Genomic DNA, 27,270 nt, shown 5'->3' on the forward strand with positions numbered 1-27,270 from the left:
TTAAAAATAAATATTAAAAACATAAATTATGGGATTTCAATTTAGGTATTACTACACTGGTTTTGTTTTACACGAGTTATATTTGATTAACAGGAATTTGGAATTATTTAGTTTCCATCAATTAAATACTAAGTGATCACAGATAAACAACTTTGACTCTCTCAGGTTTGTTTTTTCCATATGAAATATCTAATTATTTAAATTATATGTAGCTATCATGAGAGTTTTGAAAAGTTTAATTAGTATTTTTCTGAATTGTCAGAATAAAAAGACTTCATGAAAAGTAGCTGTAATTTTGCCCAATATTTATTACAATTAATAATACATGCCAGAACACTCATTGTAGTGTCTTCCTTGACTCCTTCTCCTTTCCTCCCTCTCTCCCTTCACACTGGAAAATGATCCTAGACTTGTCAACCAATAGGAAAGTGCTCTCCCACTGAGTTATATGCCCTGTCCTTCTTAGAGGCAAGCTGCCCAAATTGCCCTTGAACTCACTTTGTAAGGCAGGTAGAGTCTGAGTAGCTAGGATTATAGGCTTACACAAAGGGACCTGGACCTGGCTTACATAAGTTCTTTGTTTTTCTTTGCAATAAAGTCTTGCTTTGAAGCCAACTCACTATATAGCATAAGTCTGGCTTCATATGGCAATCCTCCTGCCTCAGGGTTTATGCTATGGTATCTTAAAAAAACCCAATTTTCAAAAATCTGTTATTTCTCTTTAACATGAAAAGTATTATAGTAGGGGCTGGAGAGATGGCTCAGCAGTTTAGAGCACTGACTGCTCTTCCAGACGTCCTGAGTTCAATTCCCAACAACCACATAGTGGCTCACAACCATCTGTAATGGGATCCGATGCCCTCTTCTGGTGTGTCTGAAGATAAATAAATCTTATTATTATTTTTTATTTAGTAAAGAGTACTAGAGTCATAGCTCAGTGGTAGATTGCCTGCCCAGTATGCACAGTCTTAGATCCAATCCCTAGAATTTAAAAGCATTTTATTTTACAAAGAACTACTACTTCTTCACATACTCTAAAAGTACTTAGACCATTCTAACAAATACTATTATATAGTACTAAAAAATAGTCTGTTTTCTCTCTAATATAAATATTTTATTATAAAGTATTGATACCTCTTATATTCAGAATGTTCAACTTTTCTTATAACATTTATATTATGATGAGTGATTTTAATGATCCTCTGAATCAATATTTTCTTTCCCACTTAACAGTTTTTAGGAATTAAAACCTACATATTTAAAAAACTTCTTCCAAAGCACTAATAACTTAAAATTTTTAGTTGCTATTAACTAAAGCTTGAACTGGAGCTATTTTAGTAATAAATGTTTTACCATCATATACAGACTAGTACATAGGTAATGCTATGAGATAATTACCACTTAAGTTTCCATGAGCAACCAGAATACAAATGTCAATACAATGATGAGTGTGGTGAGGCCATCAACACACACCAAGTGCCCAGAGCCAGGCAGAACTGCTCTTTGGTAATCCTAGACATCAGAAGTAGCATGTGCTGACAGAACAGACAATGCAGGTTGGAATCAGACATATGCAGTCTCCTCAAAGAGGGTGATCACATGTAACTACAGGTTCTCCTATGAGACCGTCATACCCATCCTACCGGATGTCTTTGGATTATACAGCAAATCAATATTAAAGGTGGCTTAACCACACCAAAGCTGATACTATTAAAAATAGGGTTAGAAACAGATCTTGAATTTCCAAATTCTATTCTTTATAGAGCATACAGTAAATTTCAGTGCATACCTGGTACTGTTTTGCTTCAGCACTCAGATGAACAGTGACCTAGAGGGTCTCTTCTTGCTTTCTTCTTCTCTGAGGCCTAACCCTTCTTGCCCAAACTTTAGTACCATATCTACAATTTGATTCATTCAAAATGTCAATAAATTTTATTAACTTAGAATTCCTAAAACCTTATTTATCTATACCATTTTCAATTACAACATGCTCTCTATTTATTGAGACAGGGCCTCATGCAGCTCCAGCGTGAACATTATATGATGTAGAATGACCCTGAACATCAGAACCTCCTGCCTTCACTGCCTGAGTGCTGGCATTAGACCCGTGCCACATGCTTAGTTTACTTGGTGCTGGGGACCAAACCCACAGCTTCCTGTACACCAGGCAAAAACTTTACCGAACTACATCCCAAGCCTATAATGTGCAGTTTTAAAGGTTTTCTTTTTATATTTATGGTCATGTGTTACATAATGATGTTTCCCAACAGGCTCTGTATGTCGCAGTGGTCTCATAAGATTACATTGCCTACAAGTTCAGTAAATAATGTTTGCACAACAATAAAACTGCCTCACAAAGTACTTCTCAGAACCTATCCCTACTGTGAAACCACATGACTGTACTGAGCACAGCTCCTCACTGCACTGGAGAAGCCAATGCTGCCGAGACATTTATTTATATGGCATTACAATGCAAAAAAAAAACAAACGGAAAGAATATTAAAATTTTCTAAAATATTGAAGATGTCAAGTAATAAAACTGTGATAGACTTCCAATTGTTCTTTTGAGTGTGAGATAGATAAGCTGTTAATACTGTCACTAAGGGAAACCACTTAATTGATTCTAAAAAATGTTCAACCTGTCAATGAAAAACAGACAGAAGGTGTGTGTACCACAGTGATGGAGGCAAAGGACATAGCACATGATACATAAAGTTCTAAAATTCCATGTCTTATTAACCACATTAAAGTAATCAATTTACTAAAAGCTTAAAAAGTATTTAAAGGGCCAGGCAGTGGTGGCACACGTCTTTAATCCCAGCACTTGGGAGGCAGAGGCAGGCGGATTTCTGAGTTCGAGGCCAGCCTGGTCTACAGAGTGAGTTCCAGGACAGCCAGGGCTACACAGAGAAACCCTGTCTCGAAAAAACAAAAACAAAAAAAAATTATTTAAAGGGGGTGGAGAGATGGCTCAGTGAGAGTACAAATAGTTCTAGAGGATCTGAGTTGGGTTCCAAACCTCTGAATCAGGCAGTGGTCGAGTTCCTGTGCATCCACCACCCTCTACTGAACTCCATGGCACTAGCTTGCGTGCATGTGTCCCCACAAAGGCATATCTGTACATGCTTAATTAAAAACAAGAAATTTAGGACTAGTTAGGTTCCTCAGTGGGTTCCTCAGACACCAATCCTGACAATGTGAGCTTAATCCCCAGGACTCACACAGAGGAGAGAGAGAACCAGCTCCTCAAAGCTGCTCTCTGATTTCCACACATGCACACACAGAATAAAAATAATTTAAAAATTATCTATACATTTATCTTAGGTAAAGCACAAATATAAGGGTAAATAGCCTGCTATGGTTCTTTTAGATAAATATCCTTTTCAAAAGCTTTGAGCTTGGGCTGAAACTCAGAAGTACAATGCTAGCCTAGCATGTATGATAACCTGGATTCAAACCATAGCACCAGAAGGAAAAAGAATTTTAAAACCGTAAGATTTGGCATTACTAGTGTATTTCTAGAATATAGCCTAGGTAGTTATGATAATGCAAATACTATGGAGGAAGTTTTACACACTTTTTCTAAATGTTGTATTCTGTCTTTTATGTATAAGATTTTAAAATGTAATTCTTGTGGGGAAAAGGGGTAGTGGTACATCTGAAAAAAAATGAGCAATTATTAAAATATTTAGAATATAATTCTGGCCTCTGTTTGCACCTGTATTCACATGCATATACGGTCATAGACACATATGTACATACATAACTTAAAAATCTTTAAGAAAGTTTTTAAGTGTTTCCCTCCCTTCCTTCCTTCCCCCCTTCCTTCCTTCCTTTCTTCCTTCTTCCTTTCCTCCTTCCTTCCTCCCTCTCTTCCTCCCTCCTTCCTTCCCTTCCTTGCTAGGTAAGGTCATGTTCATGTGTTTCATGAACTCACCATGTAGCTTAGACTAACCCTGTCCTTCTGACTCTTCCACTTCCTCCAAGCACTGGTGTAACAGCTAGGGGTGCAGGCATGGATTACCATGGGCCCAGTTCTGTACTGTCCGGAGAATTAAACCATGCATGCTTCAAATATGCCAGGGAACCACTACACCAAAAGACCCATATCCCCAACTCCTTAAGTATTATTTTCTTCCTTTTAAATTATTGGAAAAAATCATACTTCAATGGCTTGGTATTAAAAGATGTAGCATAAAAATAGTTCAATCATGTCTTACTTTCTTATTAAGCCCTAGTATTTATAGATAGTAGCAATTCATTATTTAAATAAAAGCTGGCCGTTCAGCTACAATCTGCTACCTCTCTTACTAGATTTGTACTGCTGTAACAAAATACTATGGACTAAGAAGTTTATGCATACTAGAAATTTACTGAAGCCTGGGAAGTTTAAGATGTAGGTGTTTAGAGGTGTGGTATCTGGTAGAGGCTATGCTGTTTCCAAGAGGAGCTCTGTGTCCTCCAATAGGGAGGGATGCTATGTCTTCTTTGTCTTAAGTGGTACAGTAGAACAGTAAATCTATTCCTTCACACTTCCTGTAACCCCTCAACCCCCCCCCCCCCATGCTTTTTGGTTGTTTTAGGACAGGGTCCTACAATATAATTCAGGCTTGTCTCCAACTGGAAATTTAATTTAATTTAACTTAATTTTGCCTCAGGACCATCCAACCTTATATCCAGCCCTCAAGTGGTTTATCGGGGCTTTTGACCTTGTCCATGGGAGCTTCACTCTTTTGATTTAATTACTTTCCAAAGTCTCCAGTTTTTAATATGATTTTATTGGCCATTACAGTTCAGCACATACATGGTAAGATGCCCAGGCAGGTAATGGTGTGTGCCACCAAGCCCGATGCCCTAAGTTCAATCCTCAGTATCTACACGGTAGGAGAGACCCCACTTTTGCAAGTTGTGTTCTGACCTCATGTACACCCATAGTCACTCACACACAAGTAAACACAGGGAAACAATTTCTTATAAAAAAAGTTTTAACACACACATTTTTTGCTGGAGTTAGGCTATGGTACTTCCCTAAAACAGTAGAGGTGCAATTTATAAACAATACTAAAGGAGAAGTTTTCAGGGCCTCAGAGATGCTCAGCTGTTAAAAAGCACGGGCAGCTCATCGGGAGGACCCAGGTTCCATTCTCAGTACCCACGTGGCAGCTCACAACTGTAGTGACAATTTTGGACTATTGGTTTCTTTGAAAAACATGGAACTATCATAAGAATATGCTTTCGTTTAAATCCCAGATATGGGGTATGGGGCTGCTTCAGACTGTTTACAGCCGCTGCCTCGTGCTCTAGCAGGGGTGTGATTTTTGCCAGCTGCAGATAGTTTCTGCAGTTGTCTGATGGTTGGAATTCTGGGGACTTTTCTGAGGGTATGTACATGCTAGAGCCCCAAGGGGTGGGTTGGTGGTTGGTTATTGTGTGCAAAGAAGAAACAACAAGAAGAAATTAGGTATCCTAATGGAGAAGCTCAAATTTGCCCCAAGGAACAAGATGCCCCTTATCAACAGGAAGTAGTCTAATGATTACATCCCCTTTCCCCTCTATTCTATTCTCTCTTCTATCTAGTGTTTGGGGGTTGAGAGGGTGGAAGAACCCACAAAGTAGCCAAAGTCCATCTATGTACAAGTCTGTGACTTCTGTTCTAGAGGATCCAATATCCTCACACAGACATACATGCAGGCAAAACACCAATGCACATAAAAATAAATAAACTATGCTGAATTGTTGAAGAAAAAAATAAGTCTGATGCTGTACTAAATGCATATATAGGAAATTTTTAAAAAGAAAAATTTCTACTACAGGATTTTTTATACTAATGGACAGAATAAACATTTTCTCAATCTCACACAATAGGGTATTCTAGATTATTTTTAAAGATGTCTAAGTAAAATTTATATTAAATTTCTACATGTTGTTTAGTTTTAATAGTTAAACATGATCTACTAATTGTACTACGTATTTATTAATTTATGGTACTTTCATTGACCTTAGGGCAATATTCTCCCAGTAGACAATTCCCCAGTTCCTTAAGATCCAAGGTTAAATTTTATCCTGTTAAAACTCTACCTCCTCTTTTATGACTACATGGTCATGCACAGAGAACAGTGGAAGGACACACAGGAGCTTCTCAGTGTGACTGCAGAACGTGCAGGGGAAGCAGAAGAGGCAGGAGGGCAGATTACAAAGCAGAAGGTAGAGAGGAAAGAAAGAAGAGAGATCCCCCCAAGTCTATATTAAAACACCTAGGATGTGAGACATAATTACTATATACTTTAAAACGTATCTATATACAAATGTGCATGAATGTCTTAGTCTGTTTTCCTATTACCATGACAAAATACTGTAACAAACACAACTCAATAGAGGAAGGGCTCTGGCTCACAGTTACAGGTTACATTCCATCATGGCAGGGAAGTCCCAGTGGCAGGAGCTGGATCATCCACGGTCAAGAGCAGACAGCAAAGATCACTAGACGCATGCTACTGTTCATCCAACTCTCTTTTCATCCCACCCGGAGTTCAGCCCAGGAAATGCTGTTGCCTACATTTAGGGTGGGTTTTCCCATGCTAATGAACTCAATTAATAAAGTTCTCCACAGGCCAACCTAATCTATGCAACCCCTGACATATCATTCCCAGGTGATTCTAGCCTGTATCAAGCTGATAATGAAAGCTAATCACCATACATACATACATACATACATACATACATGTATACATACATAAAAGTTTATATAGAACTCAAGTAAAAACTTAGGAAGGGGGATGCAACCAAACTTCTCAGAGGGAGTACCCACAGAAACTCTATCCGTAGTTGCTTCTGCTTCCAGCCTCCTGAAGTATAAACAGGCAATGGAGGGCAAATGTGTTCTTGTTATCACAATGAAGTCTGTGTGTGTGTTTGCATATGTGTATGTATGTGCTTATCTAGACTATATTACAGGAACAGTGATTATTTAATCTAGTTTTGTGATTCCCTCTAGAAGTTTGCAGATTCTCTGTAAAGAACCTGTGATGGTTAATCTTCATTGTTAGCTAGGTTGTCTTTTGAATTACCAATGAGACAGCCGGCCCTTTGGGCACACCTAAAAAGCATTTCCAGATAGGTTTACCTGAGGTTGGGGACCCATCCTGAATGGAGCCATCATCATTGTATAGGCTGGGGACCCCATCTAATGAAAAGGGACTGAGTAGAGCACCACTGTTTCTTTCTGCTTCCTGACTGCAGATGCACTGTGATGGGCCTCCTCACTGTCCTGACACCATGCCTTCCCTGCCATAATAAAGTACCACTGCCAACTGTAACACCAGATTACAGTCTTAGGGCTTTTACTGCTATGAAAAGACACCATGACCAAAAGGAACTTGGGAAAGAATTTTTGCTTATGGTTCTGCATTACAATCCATCACTGAGAAGTCACAGTTAGAGGCTGAAACCAATGCAGAGGTCACAGAGGAACACTGCTCACTCGCTTGTTCCTCCTTACAACACCTTCTTACAACACCCAGGACACCAGTTCAGGGATGGAAGCACTTACACTGAGTCGGGCCTTCCTATGTCAGTCATTGATCAAGAAAATGTACCACAGGTTTGTCCACAGGCCTACCTGATAGGGAGCACTTTATTAAGGGTCCCTCTTCTAAAATGACCCCACCTTCTGCCAAATTGACATAAAACTAGTCAGCCAGCATAGACTCTTCTTTTCAGAAGTTACCTCTGTCAGGTATTTTGTCTCCACAACAAGAACAGTTATGAATACAGGACCAGTCAGAGAGTATTGTCTCAGGTACTCAGTTCTGATCCTGTAGGAAGAAAATAATCATACACACGCGATGCTAAACTCATGGCGTTGACTTCAGTACCCAGTTCTGCAGTCAATGCTTAGCTGGTGGATGCTGTGCAGGAGGTTTGTGCTTGTGCATCACCTCGCTAGCCTGCTAGCCCTAAGTGCAGGTGATTCCTCTCAATGGTGTAGATGAGCCTCATCCAATCAGCCTCAAAAGGACTGAGGTTTCCCAGGAAAGAGGAAACTCTCCCTCAAGACTGTCAAAGACTTCTGAATCTATGTGCCAGGCTGCCTTATAAATTTCAAACTTGTCAGGCACCACAATCGTATTAGCCAACCCTTAAAGTAAATCTCCTGGTAAGTGACAGATAATGTGTGGTATACGACTGCCCATGTTTCTCTGGAGAACCTTGACTAATACATAGACAATACATAAACTAATGGGCATGACTGTTCCATTAAAAGTATTTACAGTAACAGCTGGTGGGTGAGATTTAGCCCAAGTTCTCCAAACCCTAGTTGTATCATTAATAAGAGATGGATGCTTTCACTAAACACATTTTAATTTTTTAAGATTTAAATTTTTAATTAGATGTATATGTATGTCAGCATGAGGGCTTGTGCAAATGAATACAGTGTCCTCGAAGGCTTGAAGAAGGAATCAGATGCTTTGCAGCTGGAGTTATAGACACTTGTGAGACGTTGGATGTGGATGCTGGGAACTCCAAGTGCTCTTAACCACTGAGCCATCTCTCCAGCCCCACACTCTAGGTTTTAAGCAGTGTAAAAGGAAATTGTGGTCCATGAATTGGAAGTCATGTTCGATAGGACAGAGTCTGGAACAACTGTGAGTGACTGCAGTTTCTAAGAATGAGGCCTATACTGAAGTTGTAGCATGAGAGCAGTTTGTCAGGGTTGCAGGCTGGCACCATTTTCACACGTTCTTATGCTTTTCAATATTACCTTTGGAGAGCAAATTTTTTTGCTGCCAAAAAAAGCAGAAGTCAATTAAAGGAATGTTTTTTAGATATTCATTTATTAAATTTTGCACTTTTTCAATAGAAATTGTTGAGAAAAATTAAAAATTTGTGAAATCGTTAAATACAAGGGTTACAATTTTTGGCACAAAAGGAATTCTTTTTACCAAAGATGTACAGCACAGGACTTTCATGTAACATTTATTACAAATAGGGATCTTTAATCTAGAAAATGGGACCTACCTATATGTTTATTTTTATTATTTTTTGTTTATTTGAGTCAGAGTCTCATAGCCCAGGCTGGCTTGGAACTCTGTAGCCCAGGCTGGCCTTGAACTTGTGATCCTCCTGCCTCCGCCTCCTGAGTTCGAGTGCTGGGATTACAGGTGTGCGCCACCATGCCAGGCACTACCTATAAATTTAAATAGTAGATTGTCAAGTTAGTTGGTAACCCCAGATTCCCTTCTCTAGCCTAGGGATTAATAAGATTTTCAGCTTAGAAGAAATTGGTATCCCAAAAAGGTTCTGTAAATACTTGTCTCATCGTGAAGAAACCTGTTTGTCAGAAGATTAAGATAACTGATAATTGAAAATGATCAATTTGCCGAAAGCTAACATCACCCCATCTTCTCGACGATAAAGAATGAGTACAGGTGCTCCTAAGAAGGTTTTATGGTATAATGATGAAAAGAGCAAAATGGGTAACTTGAAAAGTGATTCCTGAAAGAGAATTCTAAGTAATCCAGCAGATTAAACAATAACAATGCTTAAGCCCAAGAATCAAGGCTGTGTGACCACGGCCAGATGACAGACAAGTTCATATGGCAGAGGGATGAAGTGACTAAAAGGCCACTAAGACACTGTCTTAGAGAAGTAAAGAAATAGAAACTAATGAAACAGTGTTGGCAAGAGGTCGAGACACTTGAATTCAGAAAGGAGCCACAGTCATAAAGACAGATCATCAAAGGGCTAAGTGAGAGAACGCTGCAAACCAAAGGGACTGGGTCTAGTTTTAGAGGAACTCTGATTTCAGATGCTTGCTATCAAATCCTTTGCTCTGATTATTGTTTTGGAAAATATAGTCACTATTTTACTTACTTATATCCAGAACTCCTAGTAAAGCATAACATGTCTTTAACACAACAAATTTCAATAATTATTTGTTAACAATGACAAATTACTTAATAATTCATAGCAGAGAGTAAATCAATCTCAATCTCTCTGTCTCTCTCTTTTTTTAGCTATTACTTAGCATTAACTAAAAGTTAGAATCTGGAGCCTGTGAGATGGCTCAGCAAGTAAAGGAGCTTGCTGCAAAGACTGACGGCCTGAGTTTGATTCCCCAGGACTCACATAGCAGGAGAGAACCCATTCCCACAAGTTGCCCTCTGACCTTCACAAATGCTCTAGTGGTAAGCACCCCTACACACACATACACACACACACACACACACACACACACACACACACGAGATAAATAACTCTAACAGTTTTAAACAGTTAACACCCAAAAGCTCTGTGAAATAGGAAGGTGATACCACACTCACCTCAGTATCCTCATACTGAGAGGAGATGAAACCATAATCTGCCAAAACCCGAACCGTCCTTGTCAGATTTAGGGGTTTTGTAGAAAAGTTCCCACTACTACGTTTGTCTACTCTAGCTCAGGAAAATGGTGCAGTTGATCTTCTTAACACAAAATAAACTGGGAAAGATGTTCAAGGAATCTACACCAAGTTAAGTTCCAGAAGGGCCAAGTGGTGGCTTAGACACATGACATAAGTGCTAACAATTATGGAATGTTTGCTATGTTCTAAGAACTGACAGATCACCTCATTTAATCCTTTCAACATCACCATGAAGCTTAGGCAGCACCAAATCCACAGGAAGAAACCTGGGTTAAGGAATTCTCAGCAACGTTAAAGAATTGCTGAAGACAAAGGTAATCAGACGAAGTGCTGCGATTTGAACCCATGAATTCTGATTCTTAAGGGTGTTATATGGCCAAACAGAATAGAACAATTATTTCTCTTAAAAGGACAAATTAAATCTCCTCAAAAGTAATCTATACTCAATTCTATCCTTTACCTGACATTTTGTCTACTACTCCTTAAAAGGATGACACCTGGGTGTCAACTTTAACAAAATTAAAAAAAAAGAAACCAAAACCCTTAAGTTTGTACTAAAATTTATTACAGTGATGAGTGAGGATAAATGAGAGAGATAATTACTGACTGCTACTTCTTTGATCAGATGAAATGACAAACCTATATATATATATGTATATACACATGTATATACATACATATATACACATATATGGCATTTCACTTAATGGAATTTATGTGGATCCAAGTTATCCTTAAAAACAAAACAAACAAAAACCTCTAAATCAAATGGTTCACTTAAAAACCCAAGTGCCCTCCCTGTGCTTCCAAGTTTCAGTAAGAACTTACCGTTAAACAACTTGTGTTTGGTCCATCATTGAAACGCCACATCATTTGTGGCTTTCCCATACTCTTTTGCATTTCTTAGAGGACTCATTTACACCTTAGTTTACCATATTAACCGTGGTTTTGAAAGTTTCTTCTCGTATTCACCAGACTACGTCACAGATTCCCTCGCTCTTTCTAAAATAAGTGGATGTCTGCTGCAAAACCTGTAGCTGCGCTGCCAGAGCTCTAAAAGCCCGATTTTTAAGATTCAGAAGTGATCGTCAACATACCCCATCACTACAACTTATTTACTCCAAGGAAACTGCCAGCAGGGTGTACGAATCAATCAGAAGGCTGTAGGTGGAGGGCGAGCTGTCAAATCCTACAAGGTTGGGCAAGGGAGGACGCGCCAGGGAGGCTCGAGGGGGAGGTGGGAGGTGGCAGCGTTGGACTCCATTCCGTAAACAGTCACTGCGCCACTTGCCAAGCGCAGAGAAAACAAGATCCACCCACGCAACCAGCCGGGCGGGACCCGGAGCGGCGGGCCTTGCTGGGGCCCGCGGCGGGCGCGGGAGCGAGGCGGGCGCCGAGCCCCTCGCACTCCGGGCGGCGACCAGCCCGGCCGGCCTCCCGCGCCGCTCCCGGCGCCCGCACGCCCGCACGTCGCCGACCAGCCGCGGCCGCTTACCGTGGCGCCTGGCAGCTTCCCCCGAGGCGGCCCTCAACGGCTGCCGCAGTCAGAGCACCACCCCGCGGCGGGGCACGTCTAGCCCGCCCGCAGCTCCCGGCTCCCCCGCAGCGCCGCCGCTCTCGCGAGAAGCCGGCCGAGAGCGCGCAGAGGGCGGGGGAGGAGGAAGGGCGGGGCTGCCAACGGCGGCGGCCACTTCTGCGCCGCATCCGGAGGGGCGGCCGCCATTGTGCTTCGTCGCCGACTTCTCTGCTCGTAGCCCGGGACCCGAGCACAGCGAGGAAGGAGGCGGCGGTGTGGCTGCGGCGAGCGCGACACTCCCTGCGGAGTGCCAAGTGGAAGAGGGTAAAGAGCGGCGGCGGCGGCGGCGGGGGGGGAGGGGGAGGGGGAGGGGAAGGGGAGCGCCGGAGTGCCGGCCTCCTCCCCCAACCTCGGGACCCTGGGGGCAGGGAGGGCAGCTGGTGCGTGTCCCTCGGGGACCCGCGGCGGCCGGTGGAGCCGGGCGGCGGTAGTGCGGGGTCGGCCCACCCGGGATTCCGCTCGGTTTCCCAGCCCCTCGGAGTAGGTGGAGGTAGGCCTCTCCGTGGCCCCGCACCGTGAGTGGCGTGACACTGGCGTGCGAGGCAGAAAGGATGGCTCCTCTGATTCAGACCGGGGCGGAGAGGGTGTAAGGGACCGACTCCAGACACGTAGAGTGTGACGAGTAAAATGCTCCCTCACCTTGAAGAAACTGCGTAGTGAAGAGCGCGCGCGCGCGCACACACACACACACACACACACACACACACACACCGAAACCACTACAATGAACACCCTCCTTCCTCCTCCCTGCAAAAGTAGATGGTACTTAGTATATGGGGGTGAGAATCCGTGTGGGTCATAAACACGTCGTCACGACCAGTGTGGAAACAATTTAAAGAGCGGGCCTCGGGTCACACGCCATTCTGTAGTTTTTATTTATTTTTTTAAAATGTCCTCATTTCTTACTCTCTTCTGTACCCCCCATCTTTTGTATCCAGAACGAAGGGGTGAGTATCGAGATACCGTCCTAATTTACAAATTAAACAATGGTTCTTTTACTAGAGAGGTAGCTAGGTTCTATGTATTTTTCACAAGATAACCGGAAATGGGGTCACTATTTTCTTTGAGGAGCTCCAGTGCGTGTGAGGCAGGAGCAATGGGATCCCAAACCCTTGGCATCGCTATGGCCATAGTTCTTTAACCTCTTCAGATTTCCTAGTTGAGATGAGTTACCCCAACTCTTGGAATCCGTTTTTTTTGTTTTTGTTTTTTTTTTTATGATCTAGTGTGTGAAACAGTCAGCAGGCACACAACAGGGCACAATACCTGTACTGTGGATTTTTAATGACTACAAACAAAAGGAATTTATCACCCGTTTATAATCAAGCATTCTGGACAGAAAAAAAACAAAACAAAAACCAAACCTTAAAACTTGGACTTTGTGAGTTGTGTCCCCATAGCTTCATGTATTAGAGGGTTTTTACTTTGTATTTCATGCTGGCACTGAACTCAAGATGTTATCCAGACTGACCTCTTAACTTCTTGCCTAAGCCGTCTGGAGCTCTGGGATTGCTGGAGTGTGCCACCAGATCCAACAGCACCACACAGCTCTAGTTGTCCTAAATGTTTGGTACACCATCTACCTCCCCTCCCCACTTTCCCCATGCCCATAGATTTTTTTTCTTCATTCGTTGACAGTTTCATATATGTATATAATGGAATTTAGTGCCCCACCCCAATATCTTATTTTCAGTTACATGATGGGTCGGATGTCTTATGCAATGTAGGGTCTTGGGGCATGCTAAGTATTTGTGCTCTCGGCTATATTTAAGACACCTCAACCCAGGCCAGGTGTCTTGAATAAGGAGAATTGTTTTACCACTTCACAGATTTTTCTCTGTGTTGTACATGAAGGTTTTGGGTAATCAACTTGTACATAAGTCGTCTGTGGCATTTATGCAGACAAATGTTATTAGTTCCATATCCATCTCAACACACTTCTGTCATCTGTTGTATCCACATTTTCATATATTTTAGGAAAGTAATGTACAGTGGAAAATTTATTAAGTAATAGAAAGCATTGTTTGGTTACCAGGTTAGAGCTTCCCTTTGCAGGAATGAGCTTGACGCAACATCTTCCTACAACTCACAGTTTAGTCATCAGACCAGCGAGTAAACAAGCGCTGACTGCCCTCCTGTAAATACCGTACAGAGGCCCTGTGGGGTGGGAAGTAGGCTTAGGCTTGGAAAACTGTGAAGGGGGTGCCTGAGCTAAACTGAGGCTGGGCGAGGACTGCAGTGATGGCGTGCTTTGTTAAGGAGGTGCCGGCTCCCCATGGTGGGAAGGTAGTGAAGGAAGGCTAGAGCTTAGCAGGGAAGACTGAGGAAAGCATTAGAAGCTTAGTGCCTCGGAATGGAGAAAGAGTTGTACCCAAGTACAATTATCTTTAGATTATCTTGTTGACACATTCTTCTGTGTGTGTCTGTAAAAAACCTGGGAATACCTAAGTAGAGTGTATAAGCTTGTATCAAGCCACACCTTTGAGCAACAAATTAAGTCCTGAGCTAGTAAACTCTAGATCCACAGTGGGCCACATTAGATCACAACTTAAACATGAATGAGTTCCTTCTGAAGTTGTTAGATCCCTAAAGGAGAACTCTGTTTGAGGTAATTCATTTACCTTTTTTTTTTTTTTTAATGTTTTTTCAACGTTGTATCATTATTAGTAAAGTTGCTGGGAGTGACTCTAAAAGAACTAGGTGGAAACGGTAAAATTGCTTTATAATTTGACAGTTGACTAAGATTTGATATTTGTGATTTTTACTTTTCTACACTAACATGAACTTAATGTGGCCAAAGCTGGTTTTACCCGTTCTCAAGTATATTTCCTCTGACTACTGGTTAGACTAGATAAGTTTGAACAGCAGGTTTTAAAATCACCTACTCCCCTGCACCCAGTTTTGCCAGCAGCTGTAAAAAGGCTAGGCTTGTAAAAGCTAGTAATCATGTATTTCTGACTTTGCTTGAAGAACTCTAAATTGGTTTGCAGTTGCTGAATGAAGATTGAATTGTATCACCTAAAGAGTAAATTTATTTCAAAAGGAATAGGTTATCTTTACGTGCTGTAGAACTGATAGACAAAATCATTTATGTTTTCCAGTGAAGATGCTAAGTTTTCACCTTTAAAAATAGTTAAAAAAAATACCTTAAGATATTAATATTAGGAATGCTGTAAGTATGTGATAGCTAAGTATCAGAGAGGTTTTTCTAAAAAGCCCCAGAAGTTCTATGTCTCAAAGAGCTTCATTTGGCCTCATTTAGCTTCTCCTCAAAGTGGTGTTGGTTGATATTTGGATCTTGATACTCTGTGATCTTTGATGGTGTGATGTTTCAGAGTAGCATTTGAGGAAGGAAAGTGGAAGCTACAAGACCTCTTTGGACTCTTTCAAATCATGCAGTATCATTTGCAATACACATATACATTTAAGGGGTAGAAAAGTAGAAGTTGGCAGTGTCCTATCTAGACCATCATCATGGCATTGCAAGATATATTCATACTAAGGTTCGGGAGAAAGTAGTAGCTGTTTTCTTATTTGCCACAGATTTAGATCATTGTAAGAATGTACATTCTTTAAAATGCCATGATTGCAGTTGCTTTAAAATATTTAATATAAGAAATGGTAAGTATATAAGTCTGATTGAGTAATGATAATTTGTTTAACATTGTTGATTGGTATGTGGAAGTTAATTTTTCCTATTTTTTTATATGTATAAGAGTTTAATAGGAAATTTAAGTCCTGCATATCAAGTGATCTACACTCTATTTTGTGACTGTGACCTCATTTTAGTCTTTATAAGCACAGCACATTTTGGTATTTACTTTGTAGATGTTAAGATTTTAAACAGCTATTTATATTCTGTGTATGTGTTGTATATGCATATGTATGTGGTTTCTCAAGCCCTTCTGTGTGTGGGAGCCAGAGGTCAATGTCTGGTATCTGAGTGTCTCTATCATCCTCCACCTTGTTTTTTGAGATAAGTCTTTACAGTCTCTAAATGAGCCAGGAACTCACTGGTCATGGGATAGGTTGGTGAGCTAGTCTTTGGCATCTTCCCGTCTTGGGTCTTCGTTTCACAGCACAGATATTCATCACCATAACTTGCTTTTTTATATGGGTGCTACAGATCCAATCTTAGGTCTTTCTTGAGCAGAAAATGTTTTACATGTTGAACAACCCCCACCCCCACCCCAACTTATTGTTTGACACAGGGTCTCTAGCCCAAACTGGTCTTACATATGTGAGAATGACCTTGACTTTTTAATACACATGCCTCTACTTGGTGCTGAGATTATAGCCCTAGCTTTACCCCCACTTTTAAGATTTATTCATTTATGTGTATGGCTGTATACATGTGCACCGTGTGTGTGTGTGTGTGTGTGTGTGTGTGTGTGTGTAGGAGTCTAGTGAGGTAAAAGGGTGCATCACATCACCTGAACCTGGAGTAAGTACAGATGACTGAGCTGCCATGTAGGTGCTGTGAACCAAATCCAGTCCTCTGCCAAGAGCAGTAAGTGCTCTAACTGTGGAGATATTATCATGGTAACTAAATTTATAGAACTTTCTTTGTAGAAGATGGATTGTGAATAGCCCGGAGTGATTCTTAAAGTCTTTAGTATATGATAAAGGAAAATTTTAAATAATAAAGAAAGCTGGGCTGGAGAGATGGCTCAGCCTTGAGAACTGGAGCTGCTTTTCCAGAGGTCCTAAGTTCAATTCCCAGCAACCACATGGTGACTCACAACCATTGTAAGGGGATCTGATGCTGTCTGGTGTGTCCGAAGACGGTGACAGTGAACTCATATACACAAAACTTTAAAAAAAAAAAAAAAAAAGCCAATATACTTTTTGAGCTATTTATGTGAAATTCCTACCTCTACCTCTGTTAGTATTATTTCATAAAATCTAGTAGTTGTTCAATATGTGCTGTGTCAGCTAATCTCAGAATACACTTTTGAAAGCAGTATCATTTTGTAGGTGAAAAATTTAAGCATTAGAGAGATTAAATACAGAGTCATACCACACAGATTTCAAAGCATTTTACATTGTACCATTTTTCTACAAATTATTTGAATTTGGTGTGTGCTAGAAATTAGGTAGTGGTCAGTTTATTTCCTACAAAACTTCAGTATCTTGGTTTGGAAAGAAAGTGGTAAATGAATTTTACTAATGTGTTAAGTTTGTTAATAAGTGCATAAAAAGACTTAGTTGTAGGAGACAACAACATCAGCTGATGTGGATGGGTTGGATCTTTTTTGTTACTCTAGGATTATGGTTTGTGTCTACTCTGTTACTATATTACTTGACATACCTGAATGAAACTGTTGTGACATTATTAGGACACAGTGATCTGCAGAGTGATAGAGGAAGCAGAATCAAACCTTGGGGTCGGGCTTAGTGTGGCACAGCTTGTTAGTCCAACTAGAGGCTGAGGTAGAAAGAGCACAGCTGCAACACCATTCTGGGCAACCTAGTGAGACCTGAGCCAAAACAGTAGTTTGTTTGTTTGTTTTGAGACAGGGTCTCACTGTACTGCTCTGGCTGGCCTTGAGCATCAACTACTTTAGCCTTGAACTCAGAAGTCAGCCAGCCTCCTGAGTGCTGGGATTAAAGCCATGTACCACCTATGCCTAACTCAAATAATTGTTAAAAAAAAAAAAAAATTAATAGTTTAAGGCTGGATCTCAGTGGTACAGTGCTTGCCTAGCATTGTGAGGATCCAAGTTCAGTCTCCAGTACTGTAAAAAAGAAAGAAAAACAACTACTTCTGAGTTGTGCTGCTTACATCTCTGCTTTGTAAATTCACAGCTTTCCTAATTTGGTTAAGTGAAAACCCAAGTTTTACACTGACAGTGGTAGGGTTCAAACAATGGTCTCCATAAGCAGGTCACAGAACTTTTTTTCTTCACATGTTTTCTATTACACCCCCCCCCCCCCCTTTTATATTGTGTCTGTGCATGTCTCTATGTCTAAGAGACCAGAAGAGAGGGTTAGGTTTCTTGGAGCTGGAGTTAAGGCGTTTGTGAACCACCTTCCATTGGTGTGAGTTTCTGGATTCCAGTCTGCAAGCAGCAAGTCTTAACTACTGAGCCGTCTCCTTGTCTCCTGGTTTTTGGTTTTTGATAGAAGTCTTGCCATGTTGCCCATGCACTCAGAATCTCCCTGCTTTAAGCCTGAGTGCTGGGATTATAGGCATGCATTATCTTTCAAGGCTTCAGTTATACTCCAGAGTTTACTATTAAAGATAGCTTAGAAGAGTAGTGCTAAGGCTGACCAAGTAGAAGGTATAGGTAGAAAGCAAAGGGACAGTATGCGTCTGACTATAAAAATGGACATAAGAACGAGCCTGCACTGCCCTACTGTCCTTTCAGAACTTTGTTAACAGCATCATCTGGACTTGTGGTTACTTTATGCTATTCATTTATTTATTTTTGCAACATGGTCTCTCTGGAACTCACTGGGTAGATAAGGCTGGCCTCAAACTTAGATCCTTTTGCTTCTGCCTCTTAAGTACTAGGATTAAAGGTCTGCACTACAATGCCTGACTGTTGATTTTTATTCAGTTAAAAAAAATTTTATCTTTAAAATGTTTATGTGCCTGTATATATGTGGGTACCCATGTAGAAGTTAGGGGACAACTTTGAAAAGTCATTTTTCTCTTCCATCAGGTGGTTTCTATGGAACAAACTTAGGATCATGAGACTTGGCAGTAGGTACTTTTACCCAGTAAGCCGTTTCATAGGTGCTACCATACAGCTTCTCCCTCCTATGATACATACTGTGTATGTCAGTATATTTGTGCACATAATGTTGATTGCCAGTGCAGGCCAGAAAGGAGTGCCAGGCCCTGAAGTGAGCTGCCCCATATGGATGCTGGGAAGCATCTTTAACTGCTGAGCATCTGTCCCTCTCTGCCCCTGCTCTTTAAAACCATCTTACTTTGTACTTTCTTGCTCCTTGTTCTCAATCCCCTGGAATAAAAAGGAAAACATTAAGATTCATTAGTTTATTAATTAGCATTACTGAGTAATTCATGTTCCTCTCCCTCTAGTTTTTAGGTCATTTGTTTTCTTCTTTGAAAGTTATATATATATCAAATCTGCCTTCTGTTCATATTTCATGCCTTATATTTGGGTCCTCAAGACTGTCTTGGAGCCAGATTCTCTTCCCATATCTTGATTGGTTGCCTAGCCAGCTTAGGGGGGGGGGTTCTGTTTGTTATTAACTGAGCTTGTTTGAAAATCTTGAGTAGCTTCTAAATGTTATAGCATTGACTTCCTATAGAGTTCGGGTTGGGCTTCCACAAAGCAGTGAAACCCACTTTTAAGTTCCTTTTAGTATCACAGAAAGTGCAGGGGTTATATAAGTGAATTTATTAATGCTAAACAGATAAGAGTTTTGTTGGAATACTAATTATTTTATCTCTGAAAGTTCTATAACAGATTGGAAGGAGAGACTCTTAAATGCACATGCCTGAGCAGAGTACCCAGTGCTTTTATAATCTGCAGAGATCCGCAGTTACTCTGCGAACTCTGCCTGGTTCCTTTTCTGTGCTTTGAGTTGTACACTTCATAACATTTTCTGGCTTTTATTCTTAAACATGCTTTAATATCTTTGTAGATTTTTTTTCTGCTTTAAGTTATCAAAAGATCATTTCATTTATTTCTGTGACATCTTCATCTTTTTTTTTGAAATCAGTGTTTCCATAACATTTTGAGGTTAGTTTTCTTTTTAAAACTTTATTTTGTGTACATATGAGAGGACAACCTGTGGGAGCCAGTTCTTCCCTTCCACCATGTGGATTCTGGGGATTGAACAGTCTTCTCATTGGCCCACATTTGGAGGGTTTTGTAATCACCATTTTCAGCCTTCTAAGTAGGTGTAATATTAATTATCCTAGTTTGTATCTGTGTGCTCTACTTCTGCCAGGGCATAAATGTAATGGATAGTGTTGCTTTAGCTTGTGTTTTGCCTAGAAGCTCCTCCAGCAGTAGACTGCCACTGCTTTGTCCTTAGTGTGTGAGACTGGAGGGCTGTGTGCTTTCTTCTCAGTAGTATTGTGCTCACCTCAGGGATTTTTGTTTTGTTTTACATTTTATTTTGTGTGTGTGGTGCAGGCGAGTCACAGACTGCATGTGAAGGTCAGAATAGCTTGTGGGAATGGCTTCTCTTCTTGGACTATGTAGGTCCAGAGGCTCAAATTCAGATTGTAGGCTTGGAGGCATGTGCCTTCCTGCTGGCCCCAACCTCAGTAGTTGTTAACGTCCTTTACCACAGAGGGGTCTCAAGGGCTTTTTCTGCAGTAGACTGCTTTTGCATGTTACTAATTGGAGCAAAATCATCTTTAGGGAAGTGTTTTCCATCTTACCAGTGCTTCTCCCATCTCAGGTGTGCTCTCTGTGCCCCATTGTCTTGGAGAGGTGAGGAGTTCTTTGCTTCTGCCTTTCTTCCTGTCTTCCATCTATTCTGTGGTCTAGAGTGCAGTCAGATTTTGTGTAAGCCTCTGTCCCTTGTGCCAGCTGAGCTCTCCCTTATATATTGGTAGAAGGTCTTTGCCAGGAGGGTTTTTTAGCCCCTCCCCACTGTCTGCTAGCCTTTCTACCTTATATCAATACAGGTCTTTGTAGATACTCAAGGTTTTTTTTAGCCTTAACAACAGCTTATTTCCAACGTGTACTTTCTCAGGGTGTGGAAGTTGAATAGGGTTCTTGAGATTCTCAAGTGTAGGTAGGCTCTGTGTGATTAATGCTAAAGTTAAAAATCATCTCACAAACTTCTAATGGTTTACAGTAGACCTATACAGCATTGTTAACAAGATGTATTTAACAGGCAACTTGGTAAGTAACAACTGTCTAATGGAGATTTAATTTTCAAATATTAATATCTGGTGATGGGGCCTGGAGAGATGGCTCAGTGGTTAATGCTCTTCCAGAGGTCTGGAGTTCAATTCCCAGAAACCACATGGTGGCTCACAACCATCTGTAATGGGATCCAATGCCCTCTTCTGCTGTGTCTGAAGAGAGCAACAGTGTACTCATATATATATAATCTTTTTTAAAAAATATCTGGTGATGACAGATTTTTTTTTTAGGCCTATACACGGACTAAAAGAAGACTTAAAGATTATTTCCCTGTTGTGTGTGTGTGTGTGTGTGTGTGTGTGTGTGTGTGTGTGTGTGTGTGTGTGTAAAGACCCTTTGGGTAGTATATGACAGACCACTAAAAGTATGAACTAATTGTAGAGGGCTCTGAAGGGCTCCCTAAGATTCCAGGATTTATCTATAGCAAGAGAAAGTTAATCTTTGTTAGGAGCTGGAGCAAGCTACTGATAGCTACTGATTTGTCAGAATATACCAACATGGAAATTGTACACGTAACTCCTGGTACATTTATCAGTCACTATTAAAATGGCTTTATATCTCAGGATAAATAAAATTTTATTTAGCTAGCTATTTTTAAGTTTTTGAGATAGGGTCTCATATAGCTCTCGCTGTCTGGAAACTGTAGACTAGGCTGCCTCAGACTCACAGAGATCCTCCCGTCTCTGCTTCTCAAATGCTAGAATTAAAGGTGTGCACCACCGTACCTGACCTAAAATAAATTTTTAAAAATCTGTTAAAAAAAAAAGATGCTTTAAAGTGAGGACACAGTAAAAGATATAGATGATTCTGTAAATAGTATTACAGAGAGTCTTTACCCAGAGTCCTCATCTTGAAAGTTGAGAGTTCAATAAAGTGACAACTTCAGACACTTAAGACTGTAATGGCTTTGTGGCTCAGTATGATCTTTCTGCATTCAGAACAATATGTAGAGATCGGAAAATGTGGTCCCTTATACCTGTCATTGCTTGCTTGTTTTTGAGGGACATGAGCACAGACTTCTAGTAGACTTCCCATGACTGGAGCTTCTTGTGAGCTTCAAAGTACCATCAGTGTGCTGAAAGTTGCATTAGAATCACAAGTACTGTGTACAAATTAAGTGCACTATGTTTCGATATTATTTTTGCTTATGTCTTTTCTTTTCTCTTACAGAGTTTAACCCTTATAGTTCTTCACCAGACTACAAATCCTTAATGTGCTGCTCAACTTACCATTCCCTTTTAAAAAATTAATATGCTCAGCACGTAGTAAGCATTCCATAAAAATCTATTAAGTAAATGAATTTTTAAAAAATGCTTTCTAGATCTTTGTTGGGTAGATGTTTTTCAAGGACCACATTTTATTTTATTGGTATTTTTTGTGCTTTTGACCTACAACTTATGCAACCAAATTATATAAGTTTTCACATAATACCTACATTGTCAAAATTCAATCAGTTTATGTAGCAGCATTGCCAAAAATAGTTTCATACAGTATCAAATTATATCTCTCAAAGGACTCTGACTCTCTGCCTTCTCTCATGAGGTTTGTTTTGAACAGGTATCCTGCTAAGTTATTTTCTTTAAGAACTAGGTATGAATGCAGTCACAGTAAATTATGGGAGACATAATTAAGCATTGTGCTTTTAAAAAACATGTTGTAGACTTATATCTTTTATTGAATGTTGTCTTCCAGTTCAAAATCCTCATCACAGAAACGGTCCTACATTTCATATTTTTGTAGCTACCTTGAAAAAGTAACACATCTGCTTGTTAATATGCTCGCTCTTCTTAGTGCTGAAGACTCATTGATAAAACTTACAAATGTCAGTGATCATGAGAATTTTTTTCTCCAGATATGTCATTAAATTTCCAATGCAAAATTTTACTTTGTAGTGAATAATTTTGTATGGACTTAGCAAATATGCATGTAAATGACAAAGCAGGTGGTGGGAAGGTTTCTGAGTTAGGTGACTGTAGCCTTTACTATCCAATAGCTGCAGTTTAAAAAGTGTGTGCACTTAAGTATCCTGGGAGGTGGATATATGGGCATTAGTACTTAATCCCAGCACTCATGAGGCACAAACAAGCAGAACTCTTGAGTTTGAGGCCAGGCTGGTCTACAGCGTGAGTTTTAGGACAGCCAGAGTTCTTTTTTGGTTTTTCGAGACAGGGTTTCTCTGTGTAGTCCTGGCTGTCCTGGAACTCACTCTGAAGACCAGGCTGGCCTCGAACTCAGAAATCCACCTGCCTCTGCCTCCCAAGTGCTGGGATTAAAGGTGTGTGCCACCACCGCCTGGCCCAACAGCCAGAGTTCTATGGTGTGATGCTTTGTCTCCAGACAAACTTAACTTGTCAGGGTAATCCTGAGTTTGTAGATGATACACTTAGACTTTTCTAGGTAAATGAAGTATGTGCATCTTAGAAGGAAATCAGTCATTTGTCCTACCTTTCACCCTTCATTCTGGTCCTACTTGTCCTCCCAACCCCCATATTATTTTCCCCCCTAGGATTTGTTTACCTTCATACAGTAGTTCTACAGGATGTTTTTCATGCTTTTTTTTTGTTGTTGTTATCATTCTCCTTTTTCCTTAAATTCTTCCATCTTATAGCATAATAAAATCTAGTAGCCTCTTAATACTATTATGACTAAATATTAGCAGTCATTCAAGTAGAAGCATACTTTCATTCCCAGATAATCACAGTTGCCTTTAAAAAAATATTTTAAATTAATTGATTTTTTTTTTTTTAAAACGTGTGGAGGTCAGGGCAACTTGAGAGAGACAGGTCTCTACCATGTGAGTCCCAGAGATCAAACTCAGGTTGTCAGGTTTGGCATCTTTACCTACTGAGCCATCTGACTGGCCCCACAAAACTCTCAAAGCCTGGGGGGGGGGGGTGCTTAGAATTTACATTATAGGTGGGAAAGGGTCAGGTAAGGTAAGTACTCCACATAGCTAACCTCATGTCAAAACAAACTAGCAGCTTCAGTCCTTGTCATTAGAATATTGTAAACAAATCAGTAAGCCACTTTTATTCTGGGTCTGTTGGGTTTAGTAGCTAGGCCCTAGAATTAGTGGCAAGATGTTAGGTATTTGTTGTAGTTGTTTAGACCATTTGGTTCTCATCTGGAGCTGTGTTGAAAGGTGGCGGGACAGCCGGGCAGTGGTGGCGCACGCCTTTAATCCCAGCACTTGGGAGGCAGAGGCAGGTGGATTTCTGAGTTCGAGGCCAGCCTGGTCTTCAGAGTGAGTTCCAGGACAGCCAGGACTACACAGAGAAACCCTGTTTCAAAAAACCAAAAAAAAAAAAAAAAAAAAAAAAAAAAAGAAAGAAAGAAAGAAAAAAGAAAGGTGGTGGGACCTCTGGAAAGTGGCACCTTGCTGAGGCTTGCCTAGGTTCTCTTCACTCCTGTATCTCCTGCTGTGCCTTTTCGAGCCTTTTCCACTATGGTAGACTGTATCCCTTAAACTGTAAGTTGGAATAGCCTCCCTCCTCTCTGCAGCTGCTTCTTGTCAGTGGTTTCTGTTGTTTTATTTTTTTAGTCACAGCAGTGAGAAGAGTAATGTTTCTTTGGTTTCAGTTTTTATGTTAGTCCCTTTCAGTGTTTCTTATTTTTAAATACATTACATTTAGAATCTTCACAACTCTTACAATCCTTGTTGCATATTCTTACATGTCTTATTTTGAGCCCTTTGAGGATGATAATCAGACCTTTTCTCCACAATTTCCTTCTCATATCATCTATAAGTTCTTTTTATGGTCATTATTGTTTTATTTTTGTCTTTTATATAGTTAATGGACTTGGGAGACAGATAGTTTGGGTGAACTTGGTTGATTTTTGTCTGCCTGCCTTTCCTTTCTGTGCTAGGGGTCCTACAGGGCCTCATACATGCCAGGCAAAGCATTCTTATATTGAGCTACATTCGGGGCCTTAGCAAGTTAGGTGTTTGGGAGTGTTCCAAATGTTTTATTATTTAGAAATTTTACTTCTGGCTTTGTTTGTTTCTGCTTTAAAATTTTTAGGTCTATTTTATGTGCATGAATATTTGCCTACATATATGTATGTATGCCACACATGTCTGCTGATGGTCGTGAATTATCATGTGTGTGCTGGAAATGGAACTCAAATCCTCTGCAAGAGTAGCAAGCCTTCATAACTGCTGAGCCATCACTTCTGTCCTGACCTCTTACAGTTTTTAGTGATTTAAGAATAGGAAATTAGAAGTCTCTAGACAATATTTGGAGACACAGGACCAGAAAAGAGACTTTAGGTTTCAATATCAAGTCTATACATTATTAAAAATTTAAAATAGATTATTAAAATATTAGCTTTAATATTAAAAGTATTAAAAATCAGTTAAATATACGGAAAATGGTTATGGTAGTAGTTGAGGAGAGTAGTGCCTGTGGGTAGTCCCGAATCCACCCAAAAGGAGCTGGGGAAGAATATGAGGTTCTGTTTCTCCAAATACACACTTTGAGACCAGAGGTCAAACTCTGGTTATAACTCCCAACTACTCTGTCTCTCTAAATACAAGTTTTTAATTAAATGGAATTTTTAGCCTCATGCATCATCTTTTTTCTCTCACTTTTTTTTTTTTTATAGTAGTGAAATGACATCACACCATCCTGGGTTGGGGATTTAGCTCAGTGATAGATCGATTGCCTAGCAAGCTCAAGGCCCTGGGTTCGGTCTTCAGCTCTTAAAAAAAAAAGACAAAATGACCAAAACTTACCATCCTAATTGTGTTTAAGAATACAGTTGATTTTGTATAACCATTATCATTGCCTATCTTTTCATCTGTACACACTTTGAAGGAGTAAGTCTTGACTTTGACTCCTCTTGGTCACTGCCCTACTCTACTGTTTTTTTATCTTTATGATTTTGACTATGTTATTTTTATTTAAGTAAAATAATACAATAGTAGTTGTCTTGTGTTGGTCTTATTTCTCCAAGTGTAATTTCTTCAAGGCTGCTTCACAGGTCAGAATGCCCCCTTTAAAGCTTTTTGAGAGTTTACATTTATTTTTGAATTTTTGAGAATAGGGTCTTAAAGTGTATATCTCTGTCTTTTCTGTGTATCTCTGTCCTGGAACTCACCAGGCTGGCCTTGAACTTGAAAAGATCTGTCTGCTCTTCCTCTTGAGTGATGGGATTAAAGGTGTTCATTAACTACCTTTTAGTTAATTTTAGTGTTTGGGTGATCTGTATGTCCATGGGCATGTGTGTGCCACAGCATATGCTTGGAGGTCAGAGAAGTTAGTTTGTAGCAATTGGTTTTCTACCATGCAGATTCCAGAGGTCCAACTAAGGTTGTTCAGCTTGGCACCAGCTGCCTTTACCCGATGAGCCATCTCAATGAGTTGTACGTATGCACCACCTTTTGTTTTTTCCTTTATTGATAACATTTGGTCTCTGTTGTGAACAATACTGATGTGATTGGTATGTGCAAATATTCCAAGACCTTGGTTTGATTTGGTTTGGTGTATGTCTAGAAGTGGAATTGCTGGGTTTCTATGAAAATTCTGCTTTTATTCTTGAGGAATTGTCATACTGTTTCCATAGAAATTGTGTTGCTGAGATGTCTTTGTTGTTGTTGGTTTGGGTTTTGGTGTGTTGTATCTCCAGGCTTTTGTTCTGTTACTATAAAGTTGAATGCTTTGTTTCTAGTTCTCAGCTCTTTCCAGGTGCCTAGACCATAGCACCACCCTCTCTCTGCTGAGTTACTGGACTCTCCTATTTCAGATTATCCAAACAAACAAGCCATGATGTTTCTTGCCTTTAATGTTCTTTAGTAATTTTAACAGTTTAAGATTTGATTCACTTATTCTTGCTTTATGAAAGATGAGCAAAAGATAACCTGTTCCCAGTAGTTCCCAGTAGATAGGGTTGCAGTAGCCACATCTGGTATTGCTATTACTCTTCTCATTTGCTGGAAAGTCTTAGTTGTATCATAAGATACTTGACATATTACTTTTTTCTTACTTGTTACAGACTATCTGATATTTGCTGTGTCATAGCCAGAAACAGACCAACATTTTTGTTCTTTCACAGCCTCTATTTAATAATAAATCAGAAAGCTACTTAGGTTTTATTGGTTTTACTTTGCTGATTACCATTGATTTCACAAGTTCTTTGTAGCTGCCAGCAGCCACATTTGAACTGGGTTCACCTGTAAGAGAGGCTGGGAATGGGAGAAGGGTAGGAGGGCAGGAAGAGATGAAGCCAGGACAAAGTTCTCTGATCGAGGCTCAAAGTTTAATGTAAGACCATCAAATAAAAAGGGGGAGACACCACCCCCACAAGAAGAGTCTCTTTGGTGCTTCAGCTCAGCAGAGTGGGTGAGGGGTATCCTTAATCTGGGCCGGAGGTGTATCAAGCAAGCTCAGCTGGCAATCTATTCAACTGGACTCCTGTGGCAGACTGCTGG

General features: G+C 40.2%; 2 protein-coding genes across 13 annotated transcripts in view; one reads left to right on the top strand and one right to left on the bottom strand.

Annotated features, from left to right (window-relative positions):
* The window catches only part of Baz2b (bromodomain adjacent to zinc finger domain 2B), a 291,302-nt gene extending 279,270 nt beyond the window's left edge, over positions 1-12,032 (bottom strand). For 10 of the 12 annotated variants that reach the window (XM_076928797.1, XM_076928807.1, XM_076928806.1 and 7 more), the window contains exon 1: positions 11,899-12,017. The gene's annotated coding sequence lies outside the window, so the exon portion shown is untranslated. Of the gene's footprint in view, positions 1-11,898 lie in introns of all 12 variants that reach the window. The other 2 variants (XM_034494127.2, XM_076928795.1) reach the window with 2 other exon arrangements.
* Positions 12,008-27,270, top strand: part of Marchf7 (membrane associated ring-CH-type finger 7) — a 39,900-nt gene continuing 24,637 nt past the window's right edge. Inside the window, 1 exon segment of the mRNA XM_034494142.2 lies at positions 12,008-12,243. The gene's annotated coding sequence lies outside the window, so the exon portion shown is untranslated.

This window comes from Arvicanthis niloticus, chromosome 2, assembly GCF_011762505.2.
Source record: "Arvicanthis niloticus isolate mArvNil1 chromosome 2, mArvNil1.pat.X, whole genome shotgun sequence".
Classification (NCBI taxonomy): Eukaryota; Metazoa; Chordata; class Mammalia; order Rodentia; family Muridae; genus Arvicanthis; species Arvicanthis niloticus.